The 22,544-nt window shown below is 52.2% G+C and overlaps 1 long non-coding RNA gene across 1 annotated transcript; it reads right to left on the bottom strand.

Annotated features, from left to right (window-relative positions):
- Window positions 1-1,526: 1,526 nt before the first annotated feature.
- On the bottom strand, window positions 1,527-6,275 carry LOC117019383 (uncharacterized). Its single transcript, XR_004422487.1, has 3 exons — window positions 6,078-6,275; window positions 2,496-2,603; window positions 1,527-1,835 (listed from the first exon to the last, which is right to left on the bottom strand). It is a non-coding gene; the product is annotated as an uncharacterized LOC117019383 (long non-coding RNA).
- Between the last annotated feature and the right edge of the window lie 16,269 nt (window positions 6,276-22,544).

Below are 22,544 nucleotides of genomic sequence, written 5' to 3'. Positions count from 1 at the left end.
GTGAGCTGTGTGATACAAGCAAGTTACTTAGCCTCTCTGTGCCTCAGTTTGCTCATTATTATTGCAGCCATCTCCTAGGACCTTTAGGGGAAGGAAATGCATTCATAGCTGTAAAGTGCTTAGAAGCATGCCTGTACAAACAAAGTTCTCTGGAAATGGAATAGCAATCCCCGAGAGAGTGCAGATGACAGATGATAGGCTAACCTGAGGAGCACTGGAGAGAGAGAGAGAGGATGGACCAGGGCATGCGGGTAAAGGAGTCCCTTCCCTGAGGTGCAGGTGTGCCACCCCTCTACCCAGATACATCAGGCGTAAGACTGGCAAAAAGTCTCTTACATGTTTATTTTGATGTGCATTTGGAAAAAATATGCATCACATCAAATCTGAAATGCTACGGCTATTATTGCCTGAGACAACACTAAAGTAGATATACAGATTTTTTACAGTTGGGACAGGGACATTTGTTTAGGAAATGTGGTAAAAATTGTCTTAGGTGAATGATGAGGTTTGAGGAATGCTGGACTAATGAAACAAAAGAAAATGGTGGTGGGGAGCCAGAGAGATGGAGAGAGGGGAGAGGAAAGAGAAGGAGAGGGGGGAGAAAAGACAAGAAGGGAAAAAAAGGTGCAAAGAGAAAATAGAGAGAGCCCAAGCATAAAAGAAAGGACACAGAGATGGATGAGTGAATTAATTAATTAATAAGTGAGTGAACGAGTGAGTGAATGAGTGAGTGAGTGAATGAGTGAGTGAGTGAGTGAATGAGTGAGTGAGTGAGTGAATGAATGAGTGAAGGAATAAATAATCTAAAGCATATATAAACTAAAGGGCAAATGAATGAAGGGGAAGCATTGGTGGCCGAGACAGGCGGCAGGCCCTTAGCCCTGCTCCAGCCTTCATGACTGTGTGGCAGGAGCCACACAGGACCTCTTTGGGGGGCCCAGTCCGTGGCCACCCTGAGAAGCCACGCCTGCAGTACCCTCCCTCCCGACCAAGTACCGTGGGCACCTATTCTGCTCCAGCCCCAGAAAACTGAAAGTGAAAGTCATCCTGAGCTTTGCCCCAGCCTTCCTGTCCCTCAGCTGGTTTCTTAGAAATCAGCCGCCTGGGCTTCCAGCTGCAGCCTGGACTTCCTCCCTCACCCCAGGGACCCCTCCCCTGGTAGGTTCCATGCTGCCAGCAGTGATGGCGCCAGAGGCCTGTGCAGGAGTTAGGGGACCATAAAGTGTGGGGGTCGTGCATCCATCCCCCCTTTTGTGTGCCAGGTGTGCAGGGAGCAGGTACATCTGAGCCATTCGGAAAGTTAGGAGAAAAAGGACTTAGGCTTTGTTTTAGTAGCACCTAATCCAGGCCCCAACAGGAAGGTGGCTGGAAGGTTGGTGGGGTTCACCAAGAAAACGAATTAGGCCTAGGAATCATGGGGAGGAGGGTGGGAGATGCAGAGTCAGGGAAGGGCCCCTGGAGGGGTCGCTGTCTGAGTCTTCAAGTGGGAGTGGGAAGGAGTTCACCTGGGTAGCCTCGGTGGGGAACAGCATCTCAGCCAGAGGGAACAGCATGTGCAAAGTGACCTACATTCTCTCCTAAAACTGCCCTGGAAGTAGGCATACTTCTCCTTTTTTTTACAGGTGAAGAAATTAAGTCTCAGAGAAGTGTAGTGATTTATTTGCCCAAGACCTCACAGCTATACTGGAGATCTAAGCGCAGTCCATGTGGTTGACCTCTCCCACACGAGACTAAAGTAGCTCCCCGGATCCTCTTCATGGCTCTCTCACCTGGAACACTCCTTCTGCCCCAGGCCTTGGACTCCCACGCAGCTCATTTAAATCCTTGGCACCACACTGTGGGGAGATACAGTTGGGAGGAAAAATAAGGCTCAGAGAGGTCAAGAGAACTGTCTAGGTCACACAGCCTGCTGAGGAACATCTGGGATTCTCGCCGAAGTGTGTGGGACCTCCAAGTGCCTCCTTCTTCCTCTATATGAGGCATCCGGGCCCTCACAGAACACAGACCTGAGCTGATAGTCTCTGTCCCCACGTTCTAAGGAGGTGGAAAGGACAGCAAGTACCGAGGCTCTGTGGCTGGAAAGCAGGGTCCACGTATAGTATAGCATGAGGTAGAGCTTTGCTCTTACAGGACTATCCTGCCCTCTTTCTGTATGGTGCCGTCAGTCACAGCACCTTGACCTTAGGCAGACATGGACCAGACTTGGCTGATCAGAGTTCCCCATGTCCGGGTTCAAGGTGGGCACGTGACCTAAGCCGGGCCAATCAAAGACCCTCCTGGGACTTTTCTGCTGAAACCAACAGGAACTATTTCCTCGAAACTAGGGCCTGCTGTCAGCCATTATGCCACTGTGGTCAAAAGAGTTGAAGAGAAGGAGCACAAGACAGAGCCCTGAAAAAAAAAAAAAAAAAAGACAGAGGCCTGATGCATTGCGTGAGCGCCGACATCCAGTGGTGCGCCCGAAATCCAGCTCTGGACTGACCTGTTCCACACACCTCAAGTGTCCTCTTTTTCTTATGCTTGTCCGAGTTGAAGAGCAGCAAGGGTCAGGTGTCAGGTCTGGGTGGAACGAAGAGCAAGTGAGTGAAATAGAGCCACGCATCCTAGGAAGAGACAAAACAACTACCATGTTTTCCCGAAAAGCAGACCTAACCAGACCATCAGCTCTAATGCGTCTTTTGGAGCAAAAATTAATATAAGACCTGGTATAATATTATATTATTTTATTTTATATTACATAAGACCCAGTTTTATATTATATTAAATTAAGACCAGGTCTTATATTAACTTTTGCTTTAAAAGACGTGTTAGAGCTGATGGTCTGGCTAGGTCTGATTTTCGGGGAAACACAGGCGTCTGGTCTGGAAGAGGCAAGACTAGTTTTGCCGGGATCTGGAGCCCGCAGTGATCCCCTCTCTCGCTGACGTCTGCGCTCGAGGAAAGCTGGAATGCAGACACTTTCACACTTCCTTATTCATGATTGCTCTTAATAACTTACTTTTTTACTTAAAAAAAATTCCACATTAAAAAACTTTTCCTTCCCATTTTTTTAAATGGACTTTATTTTTAGAGCAGTTTTAAGTTCACATCAAAATTGAGTGGAAAGCAGTTTCTGTATATCCCACACATGCACAGCTTCCCCCACTGTCAACATCTTATACCTGTCCACATTATTTTTTAATTTCCACATTTGTTTTTACATTTCTTAAAAGAATCTACCAGTAGCATTCTTAAATACATCATATATATATATTTTTCTGATTTCTACAGATACATATTTTTTTCTTTAAATAAAAACGACCCCATCCTTTATGGCCCATATTGTAACCTACGGTTTCTATTTAGCATTTCGTGAGCAGCCTTCCAGGTTACTACTGATTGACAAGGTAGGATGACCGTACCCACCTGATCAGTGAGCAAGCCCAGGCCCAGCCAGAATGGCCCAGGGTGGTCCTTATGGTACAATTTCATCGAATGCTCTCAATTGTCCACTGAGGTTTTGTTCCCTTTTCATGGATGGGAAAACTGCCTTTCAGAGAGGGGAAGTCATTCTGGTTGGGGGGCCCTGGGCGGAGCGGAGAGGGGCGGCTGGTCAGCGGCCATGAAACTAGGCACAGCAGGGGCTATGGGAGCTTTGTCATGAGAGGAGCAATTAACCATGAGCATGGTGCCACTTGCACAAGTTAATCTGGCAATAGGACCTTCCCACAAGGATGCTCAGAAAGAGAAGTGACCCATGGTGACAGTGTCGGCTTGTATTCGTGAATGGTGAGCCGGCGTATCAGGCCTGCTCGTGGCAAGTGCTCAAGAATCGTGGGTGACATTGAGCATTGCTGACAATAAAGAATGCTGACACTGACCCTGGGCACACATTACATGTTTAATAAATGGAAGGTGCTAGGGGTTCAACAAGGGGAGAATGGGTGAAGGAACTGGTAAAGTTTAGTGTCATTATTACCATTGGCGATATATTATTGGTTAGGAGATATAAAGTTAAAGTATTACACTATCACATCAGGGCTGTTTTTTATTTAGCACGTGTTATACGCAGCCACTGCACTCAGCACTTCACAGGATCTTGTTTGATTCTTAAAATAATCTTCTGAGTAGATCGTGTTAGGCTGAGTCATGAAATTGCCGTTTTTATAGGTCAAAAATACAAGAGCATAGGCAATTTCATACGGTTCAGTCTAATAGCATCTTCATTTTACAGATTAAATAAACCCCACTGGTAGGGCCTGGAGGCTTCTGCCTGCTCAGAGGATTCAGATTTTGTCCTTCGTTCCCCCTCTTCATCCATCTCTCCTTTTGGCTACCCGTGTGCCCACTGCCCCACCCCATTGTGGCTGGGTCTATATTTAGAGCCCAGGTTTCTGTGAATTGGAGAATTGAGGAAGTGACTTATCCAGAGGCATCACAGCCACACAGAGATAATGACATCCAAGCACCCTAAGTTTCTGACGGATCCCCTCGCTCCCACCAGAAGGGGATTTTTTCCCTCCTCTCTGGATTTCCAAGGCCCAAACCGGCAAAGATGGAAACAAAAACTATGAGACTGCCTCGCGGCCCATCTGGTGGTCAGATGAAATGGGTGGGAGATTTGTATCCATTTTGCTGCCTGTAACACTGAGGCAAATCTGTGCCCAGCCTGATTGCCAGTTGCCCCTGTCAGGGGAAGAGAGGAGAGGGAGTTGGTTTCTGGACACCTGGGGCCTGGCCTGGTCCAGCCCAGCCCAACAACCCCAGACGCCATTGGAAGGACCCTCTGGACCAGCTCTGCCCCCCGCTGCTGGGGACGTTGCTGAACAAGCTGTAGGGGCACTGGGCCTGGAGGGGGTAGTATTTCCAGGTAGTCAGACTGAGATAGAGGGTGGCAGCTGTGGAGACAGCGGAGGAGGAAAGGGGCAGCCTGGTCCCCGCTGTGCACAGCCCGCCCGCCAGGCACAGCCGGTCTTCGGGGAAGTCGCCGAGTCGGAGTTCCAGGAAGCGATAACGCTTGTTGAAACCTCTTTCTTGTGGCCTGGTCTTGTCACATGGCTTGGTGGAGACCAACGTCAGGCAGGGCCACAGGTCTGGGCCGGCTCGCACAGGGGCAGCTGCTGCCACCCTCTGCTTTCCCCAGAGGCTTAAGGGGGAGGAGGGGGCTGGGCAGGAAGGCGGACATTTGGGCCCCCCGTCCCCCCCTCCCCCCAGCACTGCCACAACCTGACATGGGCTAAGATCACCTCTTGTACCTTTCCTGTGGCTGATTCAGCCTCTGATTTCCCCATCCAGCAAATGGGGCAGAGGAGCTCTAGGCTGTAGGGCTGCTGTGAAAGCAGGTAGTAGGAGCTGAGAACATAGAAATCCTTTGCTGCTTTCCCATAAAGTCAGGGACATGTCTCATTCTGGAGCAGGGTTTCTCCAGCTCGGCTGGGTAATCCTTTGCTGTGTGGGCATCCTATATATTGTGGGATGTTTAGCAACATCCCTGACCTCTACCCACTAGACACCAGTAGTACCCACCCCCACCCTCCAGTTAGGACACCCAAAAGGTCTCCAGACATGGCCAAACGTTCCCTGAGGGGCAAAACCCTGATCTCAATTCAGTGCCTGGCACATAGTAGGTGCTCAGAAATTAGTAGGTTCTCAACCTGGATGGCAGAGCATGTCTGGTTCGTTTTATACCCCAGCACCTGGCATCACACAGGTGCCAAGGGGTAATTTGGGAGGCCCTTAGCCCTTGAATCTCTATCAGCCTGTTCCCCCACACCCCTAATAACCATCCCATCTAAATAAAAACTGTGAGAGGCCTTGAGCTTGAAGATAGCAGGTTGAATTGTGGGTGGGGTCAGGCCTGACACAAAGGGTGAAGGGGAAGGCCACATGCCCATGAGCAAGACTCCCCTTTCCCCACCCCCTGCTTAGTCCCTGGAAGCCGGCAGCCCTGCTTTCTTCCAGAAAGGGCCCTGGGGGCGGCGGGGGTGGGGGATCCTCTTTAGGTACACTGACCTGCTTAAGAGAAGACACTTCAGACGCTGACTCTGGGTTCCCACAATGACAGCCAGATTCTGCCCAGTCTCCTGGACAAGACTTACCTGTCCAAGTGCCCATAGGCATGGACATTCTGATGATCTGTTTTCAGTCTCCTGTTCTTCAACGTGAACTCGTAGCCAAGGATCACCGGACACGTGAGACAAGCTCAAAACATGAAAGGCAGAGACCAAAATCCGGAGAGAAAAAGAACTCGCCGAAAACAGAGCCAGCGCAGGGAGCAGGAAAACCCTCTAAGACCACAAAAAACCCTCAGAGACAGAAAAGATGCTGCATCCATAAAAGAACAAGAAGCTGTGTAAAGGGACATTCAGAGAACAAGAAAGGGAGAGATAAGAGTACAAAGAAAAAATGTCAATATTAGCATTGGAAGAGAAGGTTGAGGAAATCTCCCAGGAAGACAAAGAGATTGAAAATACAAGAGAAAAGATAAGAAAATGAGACGATGGTTGCACAAGATATCACGTGGAACTCATAGGCGTTAAAGAGAGAACAGAGAACGTGGAGGGAAGAAATTTTCTGAAATGGATGGAGCTTTCATATTGCAAGAGCTCATTCATCTGACTAGAGCGTTCATTTGCTCTTTGTGTGTAAAAAGTTGCCGCGACTCTTAGCGGCGATGGTAGGCAGGGTTCTAAGATAGCCCTGTTATTTCCTGCTACCCCGCCTAAGCCCCAGGATGGGCATATGACAGATTCTGCTCCCTGGTTAGGCTGTTTTATGGCACGTTGATTTCACAAAAGGGAGATTGTGCAGGGGGCCTGACTTAATTGCAAGAACCTCTCAAAGCAGAGCGTTTTCTCTGGCTGGTGCCAGAAGAGGAAGTCAGAGATTTGAAGCCCAAGAAAGATTTGATACGCTGATGCTGGAGTAGAGGGGAGGGGCCACACGGCAAGGAATGTGGGTCACCTCTCCAGATGAGAGCAGTCCACGGCTGATATCTGGGAAGGAAACAGGACCTCGGTCCTACAATCACAATCACTGAATTTTGCCAAGAATGAGGTTTGACGCGGACCTTTCCCGAGAGCCACCAGATGACAATCAAAAAAAACCCCAACCGACCCCTTGATTTTAGCTCGGTGAGACCCTAAGCAGAGAATCCAGCCATGCTGTCCCAAACTTCTGACCTGGGAAAGCTGTGAGATAATAAATTTGCGTTGTTTTAGCTGCAAAATTTGTGGTCGTTTGTTTCACAGCGGTAGAAAACCCACACAGCTGCTGAAAACAGCAAACATTGACCTCAGACAGTTTCTAGGGGACTTAGTAGAGGCTCCATAATTGCTGACTGTTATTATTACTGTTGTTATTATTATTGTTTAGGTATTAGGAGACAAATTGGAAACTATAAAAAGGTATAGGGATGCAAATTTTCATTGCCTGAAAGAGTCTTTAAATATTTTCAACTTGCCATCATTAAGCATTAACCACAAGGTAGGTTGCATTTCTTCATTTTATGGTAGAGTGACCTAAGGCTCAGAGAGGTTAGGAGACTTGCCTGGTGTTGCACAACAAAGAAGGGCAGAGCCCAGCTCACCAGAACCCAGGACTTCTGAGTCCAGGCTGATGGCTGCTGGTTTGGCCGTTGGGGCTGAAAATCCTTGGTGCAGTGGGCAGGTGGTGGTCCCTGTGCAAAACAAAAGGCAGATGCTTGGGGGCTGCACTTGGGACCTTCCAGCATCCTTGCAGAATAAAGCTGGGAGCCCCTGAGCTTTGACGTGGTCCCTTCAGGCAGAGGATTTCCATAGAGACCAAAAGAAGCCCCAGAGCATCATGGAGGACACCTTTGGTCCAAGTAACAGGAACCCTGAGGTAAAGTGGCTTAAAGAACCTGGAAATGTAAGATCTTGTTCAACAGGAAGTCCAGAGGTAGGGTGGGTCTCTGGACTGGTTGGTTCAGCAACTCCACCAGGCTGTCATGGACCCAGGTTTCTGCCATCTCTCTGCTCTGACATGTCGGTGCTGATTTCACCTGAGGCTGGTCCTAGGGTGGCCGACACAGTCCCAGGTGTCGCATCCAGAAGAAAACCAGAAACCATTTCTCCCCAGGGCTCCCCCTTAGGAGCAAGAAAACCTTTCCCAGAAACCCGCAGCAGCTATCCTCATGTCCCATTAGCCAGAGTTGGCTTATCCACCATTGTCGAAACCATCACTGACCAGGGACTGGAACTTCCTTCACTGACGTGGAGTGAGTGTGGGAGACGGTGTCAGACTGACTGAAGACAAATGGCCCCCGTCCTCCATTCCTCCCTGTGTCCATGCCCTTGACAGTATGACTTTGGCGCTCTTCTCATGAAGTCTGTGTCCCATCCCAAGCACCTGGGCTGCTTTAGCCAATAGGACACGATGAAGTGATTGTCCTTCTTCCTACCTAAGCCTCAAGATGCCTTTTGGCTTCTACTTGCTTTCTTGGAACTCTGCAACCTCCATGACAGCAAGCCGGAGCTGGCCCACGGGATGGTGAGAGGCCACGCAGAGTGGAGAGGAACCGTCCTAGCTGAGGCCACACAAAACCAGCCAGCACCAGCAAGAGCAGACCAGCCCAGACCACGTGGCTGCCTCGCAGCCTCCTGAGCAGCCGCTCAGGTGCTATTGCTTTCAGGGCTCATCCTGGAGAGGTCGGTTAGGCGTCAGTAGCTAACAGGGGCTTGACCATCTTGCACAGTGAACCACTCATTGGAGGCTAGGCCTTTTAGAGGGGTAGGAAATGTCATTCATTCGTTGCCTATACCTTCCTGCCTACTCCATGCACCTTCTGTGCAAGATACAGGAAACTCAAAGCCTGATAAAGCCTGACCCCTGCCGCAGGAAGCCTCCAGTCTAGCGGGGAGACAGATTCGTCAGCCTAATTCCTTCCCACTCCTCGTGCCCCTCTGCCCTTTCCGAAGCCCCACACGCTCTGCCCGTGGGCTTTTGCACCTGCTTATTTCTCCCTCTCCACTACTCTGGCCCACCCTCTGTGACTTATGAACCCTATTTCCTGAGACTCAGTTCAGGTGTCCCCTCTTCCAGGAGCCTTCCCAGAAGCCCTTCCCACCCAAGTGAAGAACCCCCTGGGGCTCCCACAGTCCCCTAAGCTTCCTCTAGCCCTGCCTCCATCACTCTGCTTTGGGACTCTTTATCCTTCAGTCTAGCTGCCTTACTTCACAGATGGAAACTGAGGCCCAGAAAGGGAAGGTGATTTGCTCAAGGCAGAGCAGAGCTGGAGCCCAACCCAGGGCTCTCTTGACTGTCCTACCTGCAGCTTTTGCTGCTTTCCTTTGCTTCACGTCCCAGCCTTTGGGGGACCAGACATGGCCGTTCAACTGGGGTGGGGGAAGATCCCTGCTTTCCTACTATGAGCTAGGTCCTGTGCCAGGATGAGATTCCTGAGAGTTTCTCTTGGGAGCCTTCATCCTCCCAAAAGCCCTGCAAGGTAGGCACAAGCAGCATCCTCCCACCTTCCAGAGGGGATGGGATGCTCAGAGAGAAGAGGCTTGCCAAGGTCACATGGCCAGAAAGGGACTCAAACGCCGACCTCACAGCACTCTGCATCTGGTGTCTGCTATGGCTTTCAGGCTGAGCTTGGGCCAGCCATCGTGAGGGAGGGGCACGGAGAGAAAGCTGGGGCAGCAAGGGGGAGCAGGAGATATCGGGGAACCACCCAGGCAGGAAGAGGCAGAGCAGAAAGTGAAAGGGGCCAGTGGCCGAGAATAGCTGCGGGTGACAGAGCAAGGCACTGCAAATGCCTCCAGAGAGAGAAACCGGGCTGGGCCCCAGGGAGGGGGAGGTGGCTTTGGGCCTGGGGAGCTGGGACTTGGGGGGGCACTCCTGCTGAATCAGGCAGCCCACATGTAGCTGATGGGCCTGACACCTCAAACTGTGGGGATGGAATTAGGGGTGCAGGGCTGTCTGAGGAGGCTGACTATACAGACCTCGACATTGCTGGTATTTACTACAAAGAACTTGGAGGATTTGGGGACTGATAAACCTGTCAAGACAACCTGTGAACCATGAGCCTGCGCTGCAAAGAGAAACCAATTTATTAATATCTTTGTCATTGCTGCCACTGTCATAGCAGCAGTTCAGCACAGTGGTTAAGCAGCCTTGGTTCAATCCCGGCTCTGCCACTAGCTGGCTGTGTGACCTTGGGCAAGTCATTTCACCTCTCTGGGCCTCTGTTTGTTTCCTGGGGGTGTCCTGATGATTAGCTGAGTGAGTCTATGTAAAGCATATGGAACAACTCAGAGAAAGTGCTCAAGAAGCATCTTAGCTTAAAAAAAAAAAAAAAAAAAAAAAAAGAAGCATCTTAGCTTGTGTTCGCCACTATCCACATCTATAGTTAAACACACATACACACACACATGCATTCGTGCCTGTGTGGAAAGTCCCTCCAGAATGTAAATGGTGCAATTACAGGGATTTGATTTTGTTCACTAGTGTGTCTCCAGGGCCTGGAGCAGTGACTGGCTGGTATATAGCAGGTGCTCAATAAATGTCTGTGGAAAGAAGGAAGGAAGGAGGGAGGGAGGGGGAGACAGAGAGAGAGGGCAGGGGAGGAGAGGGGGGGAGGAACTGTTACCCACACTATTTCCAGGTGTCGGCATCCATTCTGTTTCTCTATATTTTATACTTTTATCGCATCATCATGAAACACTTGGGATGACTTAAAAAAATTTGTTTTCAGGGAGAGCCAAACTCAAGATGGCCCCGAAACCACACTTGCTCCCCGCTGGGAGCCCCAAAGACCAGCTCTGTGGCCAGCAGGCAGCAAGAGGAGGTGACAGGAAGCTCAACAGGACAGACTGTTCCCAGCTTACTGAGAACTGTAAGGCGAGAGGATACATCGCTGTTCAGAGCTGAGACCTGCAGGTCCTGGCCCCGCCCGCCTGGGGGAAGCGTCACCGGCGTCCAGGGTGGGGACCTCTGCCCTGGCCTGGGGATCTTGTGGCTCCTCTGATCTCTACGAGGAACTTGGGGCTGGCTTGCTTTCCAGGAACGCTTCCTGTAACGGTGGCAATGGCTCACAGCCAGCATTTCGGGCAGCTGTGTGACGTTGGACACGTCCCTGTCCCTCGGATCACTGGGCCTCAGCTTCCTCACCTGCAAAATGGAGGAAATAGGACATCACATGCAGGGGCATTGTGTGGAGTAAGAATGGCACGCGAATATTTTGTTTTACTATCAATTACTTTGTGAACAATTTTAGTAAAATACGTGTAACATAAAATTCACCCTTTTACATTGTGTAGTTTAGTGACATTTAGTACAGTCACAAAGTTGTGCAACCATCATTTCTATCTGGTTCCTAAACATTTTCCTCACCCCCAAATACAACCCCAGACCCATCAGCAGTCACTCCCCATTCCCTTTCCCCCCAGCCCCTGGCAACCACCAATCTACTTCTCTGTGGATGTACCTGTTCTGGACATTTCATATAAACGGTATCATACATCACGTGGTCTTCAGTGTCCGGCTTCTCTCACCGAGCATCATGTTTTCCCAGTTCATCCATGTTGTAGCAGGTGTCACTGCTTCTTCCCTATGATTCCCATACTCCATCAATTACTTTCAAAAATGATTTTTGAAAGTATTTGTTGAGGTAAGACATACAATCACTAGCATGCATTCCTAGTACAAAGTGTCCAACTTGGTATATTTTGACACAGGTGGATGCCCGTGGAACTATGCCTGGGTCAAGATCTAAGACCTTTCTAGAGCCTGAGAAGGTTCCCTCCCCTCAGAACATCCTGCCCCTCTTCCCCACCATCCTTGAGTATTACTCTTCCCAATATACTGGAAATAATTCCTGTACAAAGACAGTCATTATGGCCCTGACTGTAAGAGCAAAAGATCAGGAACAGCCCAAATAGAGGACTCAGTAGAAGACGGGGTAAATAAATCATCATATATCCTCACGGAATACTATACAGTCAAGAAAAATAGTCACTCTGCATATTGATATGGAACTATTCTGAAGACTATTGCTCAGTGGGAAAAAAAAGCAAGGTGTGAGATGAGATGTGTGATAGGCAGCCTGCAGGGGACCCAATAATTCCTCCGTCCTACTCCTCACACGCGTGTGAGGCTCTCTCCCACATTAACAAGGGACCTGTGTCATTAATAGGAGATGGTGGAAATGTATGTCATCTGAGGCTCAGTCAAAAAAGATGTGCGGCTTCCACCTTGCCCCCTTGTAGACCACTTGCCCTGGGAGAAGCCAGCTGCCACGTTGTGAGGACACTCAGACATCCAGGTGGTGAAGAGCTGAGGCCTCCTGCCCAGAGCCACATGAGTGAGCCATCTTGGAAGGGAGTCCTTCAGCCCCAGTTGAACCTTCAGATGAATACAGTCCCAGCTGATGGCTCAAGTGTAGCTTCATGAAAAACCCTGAGCCAGAACCACCCAGCGGACCTGCCCCCTAATTCTTGACCTCAAAAACTGGGAGATAATACAGGTTTATTGATATTTTAAGCTGCTAAGTTTTGGGGTGATTTGTTACACAGCAATAGGTGACTACTACAGCATGTGTAGTATCCCTACCATTGATGTCAATGTTTTAACTCTTTCTTTCAAAGGAAACATAAGACACTGGTATCAGGGAGGGGGCCAGGGTTAGAGGAGGAGGGACCCTTTTGCCCATTGGGCAATTTGAACCATCTTTCAGAAAGATCAACTGAATGTCAAATAAGTAAATAAAAACTTCACCCCTCAGTGGGTAGCAGCTGTGATTTTTCATTCCACAAATATTTCTTGAGCTGCCAGAAATCCTCCTTAAGTATGTGTGGCTGAATCTACAACACAGGTTTATGAAGAATAGGGAAAGCTGGGGGTTGAGAGTAACATAGGCACTCCATCATGTACTAGCTGTGTGCCTTGGGGTAAGTTGGTTAGCCTCTCTGAACTTCAGTTTCCTTATCTGAAAAATGGGGATCATCAGCACAACTGGGGCCAAAAGCCAGGCATGGGTTAAATACTTATAGATGTGGCTCTTCTTGTCACATTAATAAGGTTCAAGGATCCTGCCCTGGGCCAGGAGAAGGGAAGAACCCACAGCGCCCCTTGTTCCCACCCCTGGAAGGAGGCTGGGGGAGGTGGCCCACAGGGGACAGCTGAGCCAGCCTCCCAGGGTAGAAGCTGGGTAGGTGAGAGGGTTATGGAGACTGGGGGGACCAGAGGGAGAGAGAGACGCCACTGCAGGGTCACCTGTCCACCCAGGTCCCCATCCTTCTGTGTGCAGGACTGGTTGATGGGGCAGCCTGACCCTGGGGAAGCTCCATCAGGTTTGGTCGGTAAGTGCAGGGTAGGAGGTGGCCCCGCTCCAGAAGGAGGGGGCTCACCCTCTCCTGGGGCCCCAGGCTGTCTCAAGTGCTGCACACTTGCCTTCTGGCCTTGCTCCAGGACTCACAACCTGGAGAGGCAGGGCAGGGGCTCACCAACTATGAGGCATCACTTGGAGGAGTGGGGGGTCGAGGGGTGCAAGGAGGGGCTGAGGGGCCCTGAGGTCGGGGTGCCGTGGGCTTGTCCACCCAGATTCTCTCTCTCTCTCTCTCTCTCTCTCTCTCTCGCGCGCGCGCGCTCTCTCTCTCTCTCTCTCCCCTGTGCCAGGAGGGGCATTTGGATGATTGGCACCCACACACTGTGATGTCTGCAGGAGGGGTAGGGACTGGGTAATTCCCACGTGGGAAGCCTGGGCACTGCGGCTGCTCGAGCAGAAAGGCGATGGGGAGCGGGGCTGCACAACCCCCCCCCCCCCCCCCCCGTCTGCCAAATGGGTGCGTCCTCTGGGTCCTGTGGGGGTTATAGGCTGCCTGTTCTGACTCAGAGGATGACGCCCCTTTGGGGCAGCGCCTGGGAGGCACCCGCTGCCCTGGCCAGGGCGACAGACTTCATCAGACTGCTTTACTCAGAAATTACTCTTTCTGGGACCAGTCTTGTCCCCTGGGAGGCACTTTCCAGGAAGGCCCCCATCTGGCCCTCTCTGCCCTGCACAGATGTCCAGGCCCCAGCTGAGCCCTGCTAGGACCAGCTGGGAGGAGAGTGTCACTGGGGTGGGGATACCCGTTTGCTGGATGGAGAACTGTCCCGTGCACTTTTGGCAACGTGATCAATACAGCAACTTGTCCACAAGGCAACTCTGCACCCCTCACCTGCCCCGTTGGGGCTCCCAGTCCAGTGCTCCCCATCTCAAGACTGCCACCCTTGCACAAGCCGAAGCCGGGACTCAGTCTCTCGTTTCCTCTTGGCCCCCAAATCTGATCAGTGACTGTTCTCAGTGTGGGTTCCCCAGAATCAGACCTAGACAGGGCTTCCCAGGAATGGACTGGGGAGGTGGGGCTCCCGGGAAGGAAGCTCGGGAAGGGACAGACCCGCCGTCACCAAGGGGCTCACCCTGGAACAGTGAGGACCACTGATCAGGGCACAGGAGCTATAGTCTCACACCCCCATGGCTTCTTTATATCCACCCCCCGGGGATGTGGACGCTCAGCAGAAAATTGTTTTCTGACAAAGAGGGACAGGTACAGCTGTTGCACAGAAAGTTCCCCAGGAGGAGATGAAGGGATGGAGGGACCTGAGTGGGTCACCCACAGCCCCTGCGGCAGATGCAAAATGCTCTTGATTTGACCTCTAATTATTTCTGGAAAATGTTTACTTCTCTCCATCCTCACAGCTGCCCTCATCTCTCACTGGGACACCCAGGAGTCTCCAACCTGAGCTGCCTGGGGAGGGTGTCAGGCTCCTGGTCCAATCTGAGGTCAGTGGTGAAGGTCGGGGGGATTCCCCCCTAGTACAGCTACGGGGGAGGGTCCAAGTCCACCCACCCAGGGAAGAGGGTGTGGCCTCCAGTGCAGGCACACCCCACCCCGTGGGGACCTGACCTCGTTGGGGAAGACAGACAAGCAATTTCACTCTGACAATTGGAACCGAGTCTGTAAGACAAGGATAAGGAAAGACCCACCCCAGGGTCAGGTGCCACTCTGAGCAGGGTTTGCTGAAGGCCAGGGCAGGGGGACTGGTCCCGCTGGAGTAGATGAGAAAAGCAGTGCCAACCCTGTGTTGGGTCTTTCCTTATCCTCATCTTACAGACTCGGTTCTGATTATCGAAGTGAAATTGCTTGTCTGTCTTTGTCCCCAAGGAGGTCAGGTCCCTAGTGGGGCTGTTCTGGAGAGCAGGAGAGAAAAAATGTGGAGGGGCCATCCCAAGGACGTACTTACTGTTCTTTAGGCATTTGGCTGAAGGCTGAACATGTCCCATTTTCCAGAGGAGGAAACCAAGGCACAGTGATGTCAAGAAACTGGCACAGAGAGAGAGAGCCCATTAGGGTCCTCTATTTGGCTTTTAAATTGTGTAAATTGGGGAAGGAAAACAGATCAAATACCTTATATGACTCTAGGTTCCAAGTTTACAACTATAAAAATGAGGGAAAAAGCCCAGATATTCTTCCCCATCCCCAGGGACAAGGCCAGTGCTATTTGGGGGTAGGGGGGTGAACCTTGGACCATTGGCCACTGCCCTCTCACTCAGAGATTTTATCACCGTCACCCAGCTCCCTCCCTGCCCCACCTCCCCTGGGGTTGGCAGGGGGCAGTTGGGTGCGCTGTGCCCTTTCCCCATTTTCCCAGCCGTTTGACCTTTTCTCACATGTTCCCAGAGCCCAGCCGCCCTGTCTGAGCCCCTCTTCCGGACAGAGGGACCCTCTGGCTCTGTCCCTCCTCTGGAGCGCGATTTGGCCGTGGTATGGAGTTCACAGACCTCTTTTCTGTTCCTAAAACGTGTCTGAAGGTTTGAATCAGTTGGGCTGCAGGTTTACCCAGCACCTCACCCCTGATGAGGAAACCCTGAAAAGCTATAAGTGCTGTCCAAGGGCTGGCTGCTATTTGAACCCGTGTCCAGGAAGCCATGGAGTTCAAACTCCACCTTCTCATGGTCACATCAGGTCACCCAGACCCTTGATGGCTCCCTATTGCCAGCCACGACAGCTCTGCCCTTGCCTTCTCCACTGCCTCGGTCTTCTTTCTGGCTTTCAGGACTATGTGCTGGTACTATTGCAGTAGTCTCTCAGCTGGTCTCCTGCTCTTCCAGTCTCTCCCCAGCTGGTCTAGCTTCCCCTTAGCTGCAGAGTGAGCTTTCTAAAGCACAACTCTGATCAAGTCACACCACCAGTTAAAGCAGGTCACTTGGTCCCCGCTGCCTGCAAAACAGCACCCGGTCTGCTCCTGACCTGGCATTCAGGGCCACCTTGGATCTGATCTCTGCCAGCATCTCCGAGCTCATCTACCACCCGGAACTCCACACGCCAAACCCAGAGAAGCGGTCATCCCGAACATTCCTTGTAGTGTCCCTGAAGCCGGACCTTGACCCTGGTCAGCTGTTTCCTGCTCCTTGAATACACTTCCTGCCCTTCCTGTCAACACTGACTCGTCCTTCCAGGTGGATTCCAGGTGTGCTCAGCCAGAGAAGCCTTCAGGGTCCTACTGCCAAATAACAGAATCCAGCTGTGGATTATTTAAACAGAAAAAGAACATACTGAACAGATATTGGGGCACTCACTGAATCTCCAGGAAGTCAGGAGGCCCACAGAAAAAAGAAGGCAGAAGGTGGGAGACGAGACCCCCAACTCCATTTGTGCCACAGCCAGCCTGGAGACGCCCATGCATCTCTGCGGATACCTCAGGAACTTGATATTGCTGAGGTTCCCTCCAGAAAGACTTTACCAGATCCTCTCTTGGTAGGGTCAGCTCCTAATTCAAACTCCAGAGTGGGTGCCTCTGATTGGCTGATCCCAGGTCACATGGTCACACCGTAGCATCAAGGGAGGATGGGAAAGTGAATGTGGCGTATTTGGGCTCCTCCAGTGAGAGGGACGGTTCTACCTTGCCCAAGGCCCATGGTGGGCAGGGGTGCGATTCCTAAATGCGGGAAGGGGGTTCACAGGGTAGAGGGCTCAGAAATGACTAAAGCTTCTGTGTCTTCCCAGCTGCCAGTGTTCGCTGTCATGGAGAGGCACAGGAGACACAGTGGTCACCCCTTCCTTAGCACCTCCTGCCCACCTGGTGCTCAGTCCATCATCAGCCCTATAGGTTAAAGGTCCTAAGTATGCCTTATGTTTGTCTGCATTGCCCCATCTGCCTTGCTTTCTCTGTACCAGCTCCTCAACGAGTCCCCAGGCTAGGGGAGGAGACAGGTGCTGAAGAAACAATGACAGCCCAGTGTGGCACATGCCATGATGGAGGGACATGCAGAGGGCAGAGGAGCCCAAAGGAGGCACCTGATCTGACTGGGGGCATCTGGGAAGGCTTCCTGGAGGTGGCAATGCTGTCTTGAAGGGTGAATAGGAGTTAGAGAAACAAAGGCAAGGAAATGCCATTTCAGGAAGAGACAACAACTTGAACAAAGCCACAGAGGTGCAAGAGGGACCTGGGAGGAGTTCTGGCATCACCTGGGGTCTGTGTGAGGCAGGGGCCTAAGAAGTGAGGCTACACGGGATAGAAAGGGTCTGGTATGGGTCATCTGTGGGGCCCAGCTTTGAGCAAGGACTTGATGCCAGGGTAGTGGAGTGCCAGGGTCAGATGTGAGCTTGACAATGACCCTTTGGATAGCCTGCCTGGGGAGGGGGTGAAGGGACGACAGTCAGGGCTGTAGCGAGAATCCTAGCCAGCCAGGCTCAGCCTGGGATCTGAGGCTTGTGAGACAGCAGGAAGCAGAAGAGGGATTTGGAGGCCCAGTAGGCTTCTGGAGGCAAGCAGAAGTTTGCCACTGTGGCTGGGGGGTGTGGGGCTGAGTGGGAGGGAGGCAGGATCTGGGCAAGTCCCTGGCCCAGTGTGGTGTCCTCAGTTTCCTCAATTGTACATAGAGGGGTTCGGGCCTGGTGATGTCTGAGACAGGGACTGAGAGGCAGTGAGCCCACCTCTGCTTCCCGCTGCCCACCGTATGAGCTAGACATGCAGTGATAAGATGTGGAAGCCGCCCTTAGGGAAGGCTGGGCCAGGTTGGCTGGACAGGCGACTAATCCGCCCAGGTCTGGGCTGCAGAGGGCTCTCCCAGCAGGGCAGTAGCCCAGCAGGCAGGCTCCCACATCCAGAGCTGTACCTGGAGGGAAAGGGCTCTTAGCCATTTACGCCTCTCTGGAGGGGCCCCACTGAGGCCAGGTTTCTCCCGACAATTAATGCTGTCATTCTGGGAAGTTTGCCCCAGGAGAGGCCCTGATTTCCCCCCATTTGCATAGCCACAGTAACAGGAAACTGGACTCACATTGCCTCATTGGCAAGGGCTTCTGGCCAGCTCAGGGCTCAGCTGGATGACCCAGCCTGGGCTGCCCTTACCAACCCTGTCGCTGGACAGCTGGCGGCAGCCCCAGCTGGGCACCCTGTCCAGTGTGGTGGCTGGATAGGTACACCTGGATGTCAAACATGGAGACTCCAGGCCAGGCCAGCTGCATCCCTGGAAGGAAGGTGCGGGGGGTGGGGGGCAGAGGGGGGGAGGCGGTCAACAGGACAGCTGGGCGCGCCACTGGGGTCAAAGTACACAAAGCTCTCTGAGCTCTCCCAGTTCCCAGAAGTGACGGGTAGACTTTCCTCCTGCAGGAAGTGTGTCTATCTCTCTGTCCCTTCCCAGTTTTCCCCAACTCCTTTCCTGAAAGTCCATCTGGGCTTTGAGCAGGAAGCTGATTTCCCAGATGCCCTTTAGGAGGTGCAGGCAGGGATCAAGGACTTCATGTACTGAGCTGGGCTCAGAAACCATTTGTCTAGGGGCAAGCTGGGGCTTAGCCACATCCGAGCCAGGGAGCCTTGCAGCCCTGGACCTCCTGGGCCTCAGTCTTCCCATCTCTGCAGAGGGGACACATGTACCTCTCAGGGTTGGTAAGGAGAAACATCGAGGAATGGTACCGTAAGAGTACAAAGTGCTGCCACTCCAAAGCTTATATCTGCCTTAGGTCACAATGCTTCGGGCCTCTGCATGGCAGCTATTCAAAGAGAAACCAGATTTTAAGTTTATGAGACATGGTGGAGGAAGGTTAGCTTCCTCTGGGACACCCCATAGACAAGGCTCAGCCCTGGTCTGGATCCTGGCTCTGCTACTTGCAATCTCCTTAGCTTCCGTGAGGCTCAGTGCCTGCATCTGTAAAATGGGACTAAATGGTGGTACCCGCCCTTTAGGGTTGGGGTAAGGTCTAAAGGGAATGAGACATGAAAAGGGCCTGTGAGGAGAAGTGCAATGTGACGTCCATACGCCCCCCCAGAGGATGTTAAGCTCAACTCAGCAGTAGCCCCTGTGGGAGGTGCTGGGGTTACAGAAATGGGCCCCATGTAGCTGTGGCTGCGGCCTTCAGAAAGGTCATTGTCCAGGGCAGACGGTCAGAAGCACTCAGTGTTACACAAGAAATCCAGAGGAGGGCCCAGGAAGGCAGGTGCCGATGGGGACACCCAGGGAGGCCTCCTGGAGAGGGGGTGTCTGAGCTGGCCTCAAGGACAGACAGGTTTGACAACGAGGGTGGAAGTGGTGATGATCCAGGCAGGGCAACCAGCCCATGTCACAAGGCCCCAAACCTCTTTAGAAGGACACAGCCACTGTCTCCCTAACTCTGGTGTCTTCAGACCCCCATCAATGGGGACACTCCCTCTCCCAGGACATGGGAGCCCCTATCACGTATGAAGCAGGACAGCTTGGTGGCATTTTGACTAATGGGCTGGGCCCCATCTTTCCCTCTGGGTAGGCCCCCGCTCTCTCTCCTGTACGGTCACCGCTGCCAGCATTGTAACATACAACAGTCTCTTGGTCATTTTCCTATGCAAATACTTTCTAAATGAACAAAAATGGGGTTGTGGTTTTCAAACTCTTGGAACTTGCTTTTCCCTTTAACGACATATCACGGACATTTCTCCAGAGCAAGCAATATTCCAAATCACCATGTTAATGGCCAGGAGCTCGTCCATTACAGACAGAATGTAATGAACTTAACCAAGTCTGTCATTTCAGCGAACATTTCTTGAGGCAGCCAAGGCATGAGAGGACAAAAGAACAAGGGCCCAGAAACCTGATCTGCATTCTGATCCTGACTTCACTTCCTAGTGCTGTGTGACTCTGGACAAGTTACTCAACCTTGCTGGTTGTTGTTGGCTTCCTGAAAGATGGCGAAAGAGCAACCTCTGCTTATGCCTTATGGTGGGACTTTCTGGAGACCCTGTGTGTGCAGCAATTAATTAAATGAAATGCCACATAGACAGCTAGGAGACACCCCATCCATGGGGTAAGGGGTGGTAGTGGTGTTACTTAAACCAACCTTGAGTTAAAGGTCAGGGGAGTGGAGTGTTCCTGTGTGACCACAGTTGGAGGCAGAGGGAGAAACTGCTGGGGGTGGAGTGTTGCCTTATCCCCTCCCCGCACGCTAGCACAGAAAGAATCCGACTCTCTTCCAGTTTGGCTGGTCTCCAATTTCCCAGACCCATCTGGGGCTGGTTATCCCACAGGCCAGTTGCTGCTGCTGGCGCAGGACTTGCAGCCATCTAGAAAGGCGCCCTCCTGGAGAAAACCATACTCAAGTCTGCATGAAGTGTCACCATCACTCCCTTCCTGGGGGTTGGCATCGCCTCTCCTTAGTCCCCTTTTCATATGCAAATTAACACACCAGGGAGGCTCTGTAGACCCCCTTGGTGAGTCACCACAGCAGTGCACAGAGGGATGGGGGCACAACCACCCCATTCCAAAGGCCCCCCCCAAGCCTCCAACTATGCAAATTCCCAGCACCAAATTCCCCTGGTGGGGATCACCAGGCAGCATCCTTACTTCTCCCCCTGTGTCCCCAAGCGCTCCCTGAGGATTGCCCAGGCCCAGAAGGCAGCACCCCCAACTCCCATCCTCCTTTCCAGGCTGCTCAGCCACTGTGAGCCTGTTTTCTGCAAAATGGGGCTATTGAGATTCCTGGATGGCGCAACACATAAGACTGTCGTTTCTGCAGATCAAAAGCAGGCGGAAAGTGGGTAATTTCGTAAGGTTCCATCAGACGTCTCCCTTCTGGTGGGTAAGACGAGGAGCAAATTGGGAAACAGAAGTCCCTGGCTCCATACATACATGCTTCATTGTCATTACTATTACTGATTGTAGGGGTTGGAGCTGGGGGGTGACACCTCAGCACCCCAAAGCTCAGTCCAGGGCAAGGGCAGCCCTGCCCCACCCCAGGGCTCTCCAAGCTCCACAGCCTGGTCCAGGGAGGTGCCAGGAGCCCCTCCTGGTCCCACCACACCCCTGGACCTGCCTGGACAATGCTTGCTGAGTCTTTGATTCTTACTTCCCTCTCCATCCCAAAGCCTTGATTCATTGTCTGCAGCCCGGAAGGTGAGATGGGGGCGTAATGCGGGACACAGTGAGTTGCAGACCTGGAGGCCAGGCTTCAGGAAACGTGACTCAGGGAAAGCCTGCTGGGCTCCTTGGCATGTTATCATCGAGGAATGATTAAATGGGGTGTCACGGGTGTGTGCCACGAGTGGTGGGGCGCCACTGTCTGACTCCTGACCTTGTTCTGACTCAGGACTGGCCTCTCTCCACCTCCCCCAGGACGAGGCTCCCTCTTTGCAGCACTGGGAGGCAGGTACTGCGCATTTCATTCATTGATTCGTTTCCCTCATTTGTCCGTTCATTGCATTAGGTCAATCAGGTGGCGCATTTGGGTGACTCATAAGCTGGTCCAGCCTTCATTCATTAGTAATAAACCCAGCCTCCCTCTGTAGCTCATCCTCTCTGCAGCTGCTCTGCCAAGTGCAGTTTCTTCTGCAATCCTCCCAGTGCCCAGGAGGGCAATCACCCCCATGTACAGAGGGGGAAACTGAGGCACAGGAAAACTCAGCCCCACCGTGTGGAGTCAGGATTTGAATCAGGCCTGCCACCCTCTCTAGATAAAATACCACTGCCCCTTCTCCAGCTGTGCCTCCCCTGCTGGGCTGGGGACCACTCCTCTGTGCTCCTGGAATAGCCCGAGGGCGCCCCAGTGCAACGCACGTGCTGCATGCTAAGGTAATTGGGACTGTCAGCCGTTAGCCTCGCCCCCACAGACCGTGATGTACGAGCGCAGCGACCTGGTGGACCACCTCACCCGACACAGGTGTCTGTCTTCACGCTCAGCTCTTAAAGAGTCGCCTCATGAAGACAATTGCCCCTTGAACTGACGCAACGCCCCCAAACCTGCATTCCATCCCCGGCACCGCTCCTCCACTTCTCAGAGAATTCCAGACACGTCCAGGTTGCCAGTGTCTGGCCACCGCACACAGGATTTCTGGTCCTCATCTCGTGGACCCCAGCGAAACACTCAGCCCTTCCCATGATTTCCTTAAAACAAACCCCACTCTCCCGAGAGGCATTTCAGAAGGGGGGTGTTTCCCAGGACTGGGGAGTGTAGATGGGGAGGAGGTTTGGGAGGCGCAGTGCCCAAGATGTCAGGCTGACATTGATGGCCGATTGCAGAGCAGCGGGACCTCCGGTATAGGCTACCCAGGTGAGGGCCCTTCTGCAAGGTGGGATTTCTCAGGTGGGTGTTAAGAAA

Source organism: Rhinolophus ferrumequinum (assembly GCF_004115265.2).
Source record: "Rhinolophus ferrumequinum isolate MPI-CBG mRhiFer1 chromosome 15 unlocalized genomic scaffold, mRhiFer1_v1.p scaffold_54_arrow_ctg1_1, whole genome shotgun sequence".
Taxonomy (NCBI): Eukaryota; Metazoa; Chordata; class Mammalia; order Chiroptera; family Rhinolophidae; genus Rhinolophus; species Rhinolophus ferrumequinum.
Note: the sequence above shows the minus strand (reverse complement) of the source record. Positions and strands in the feature narration are given on the sequence as shown.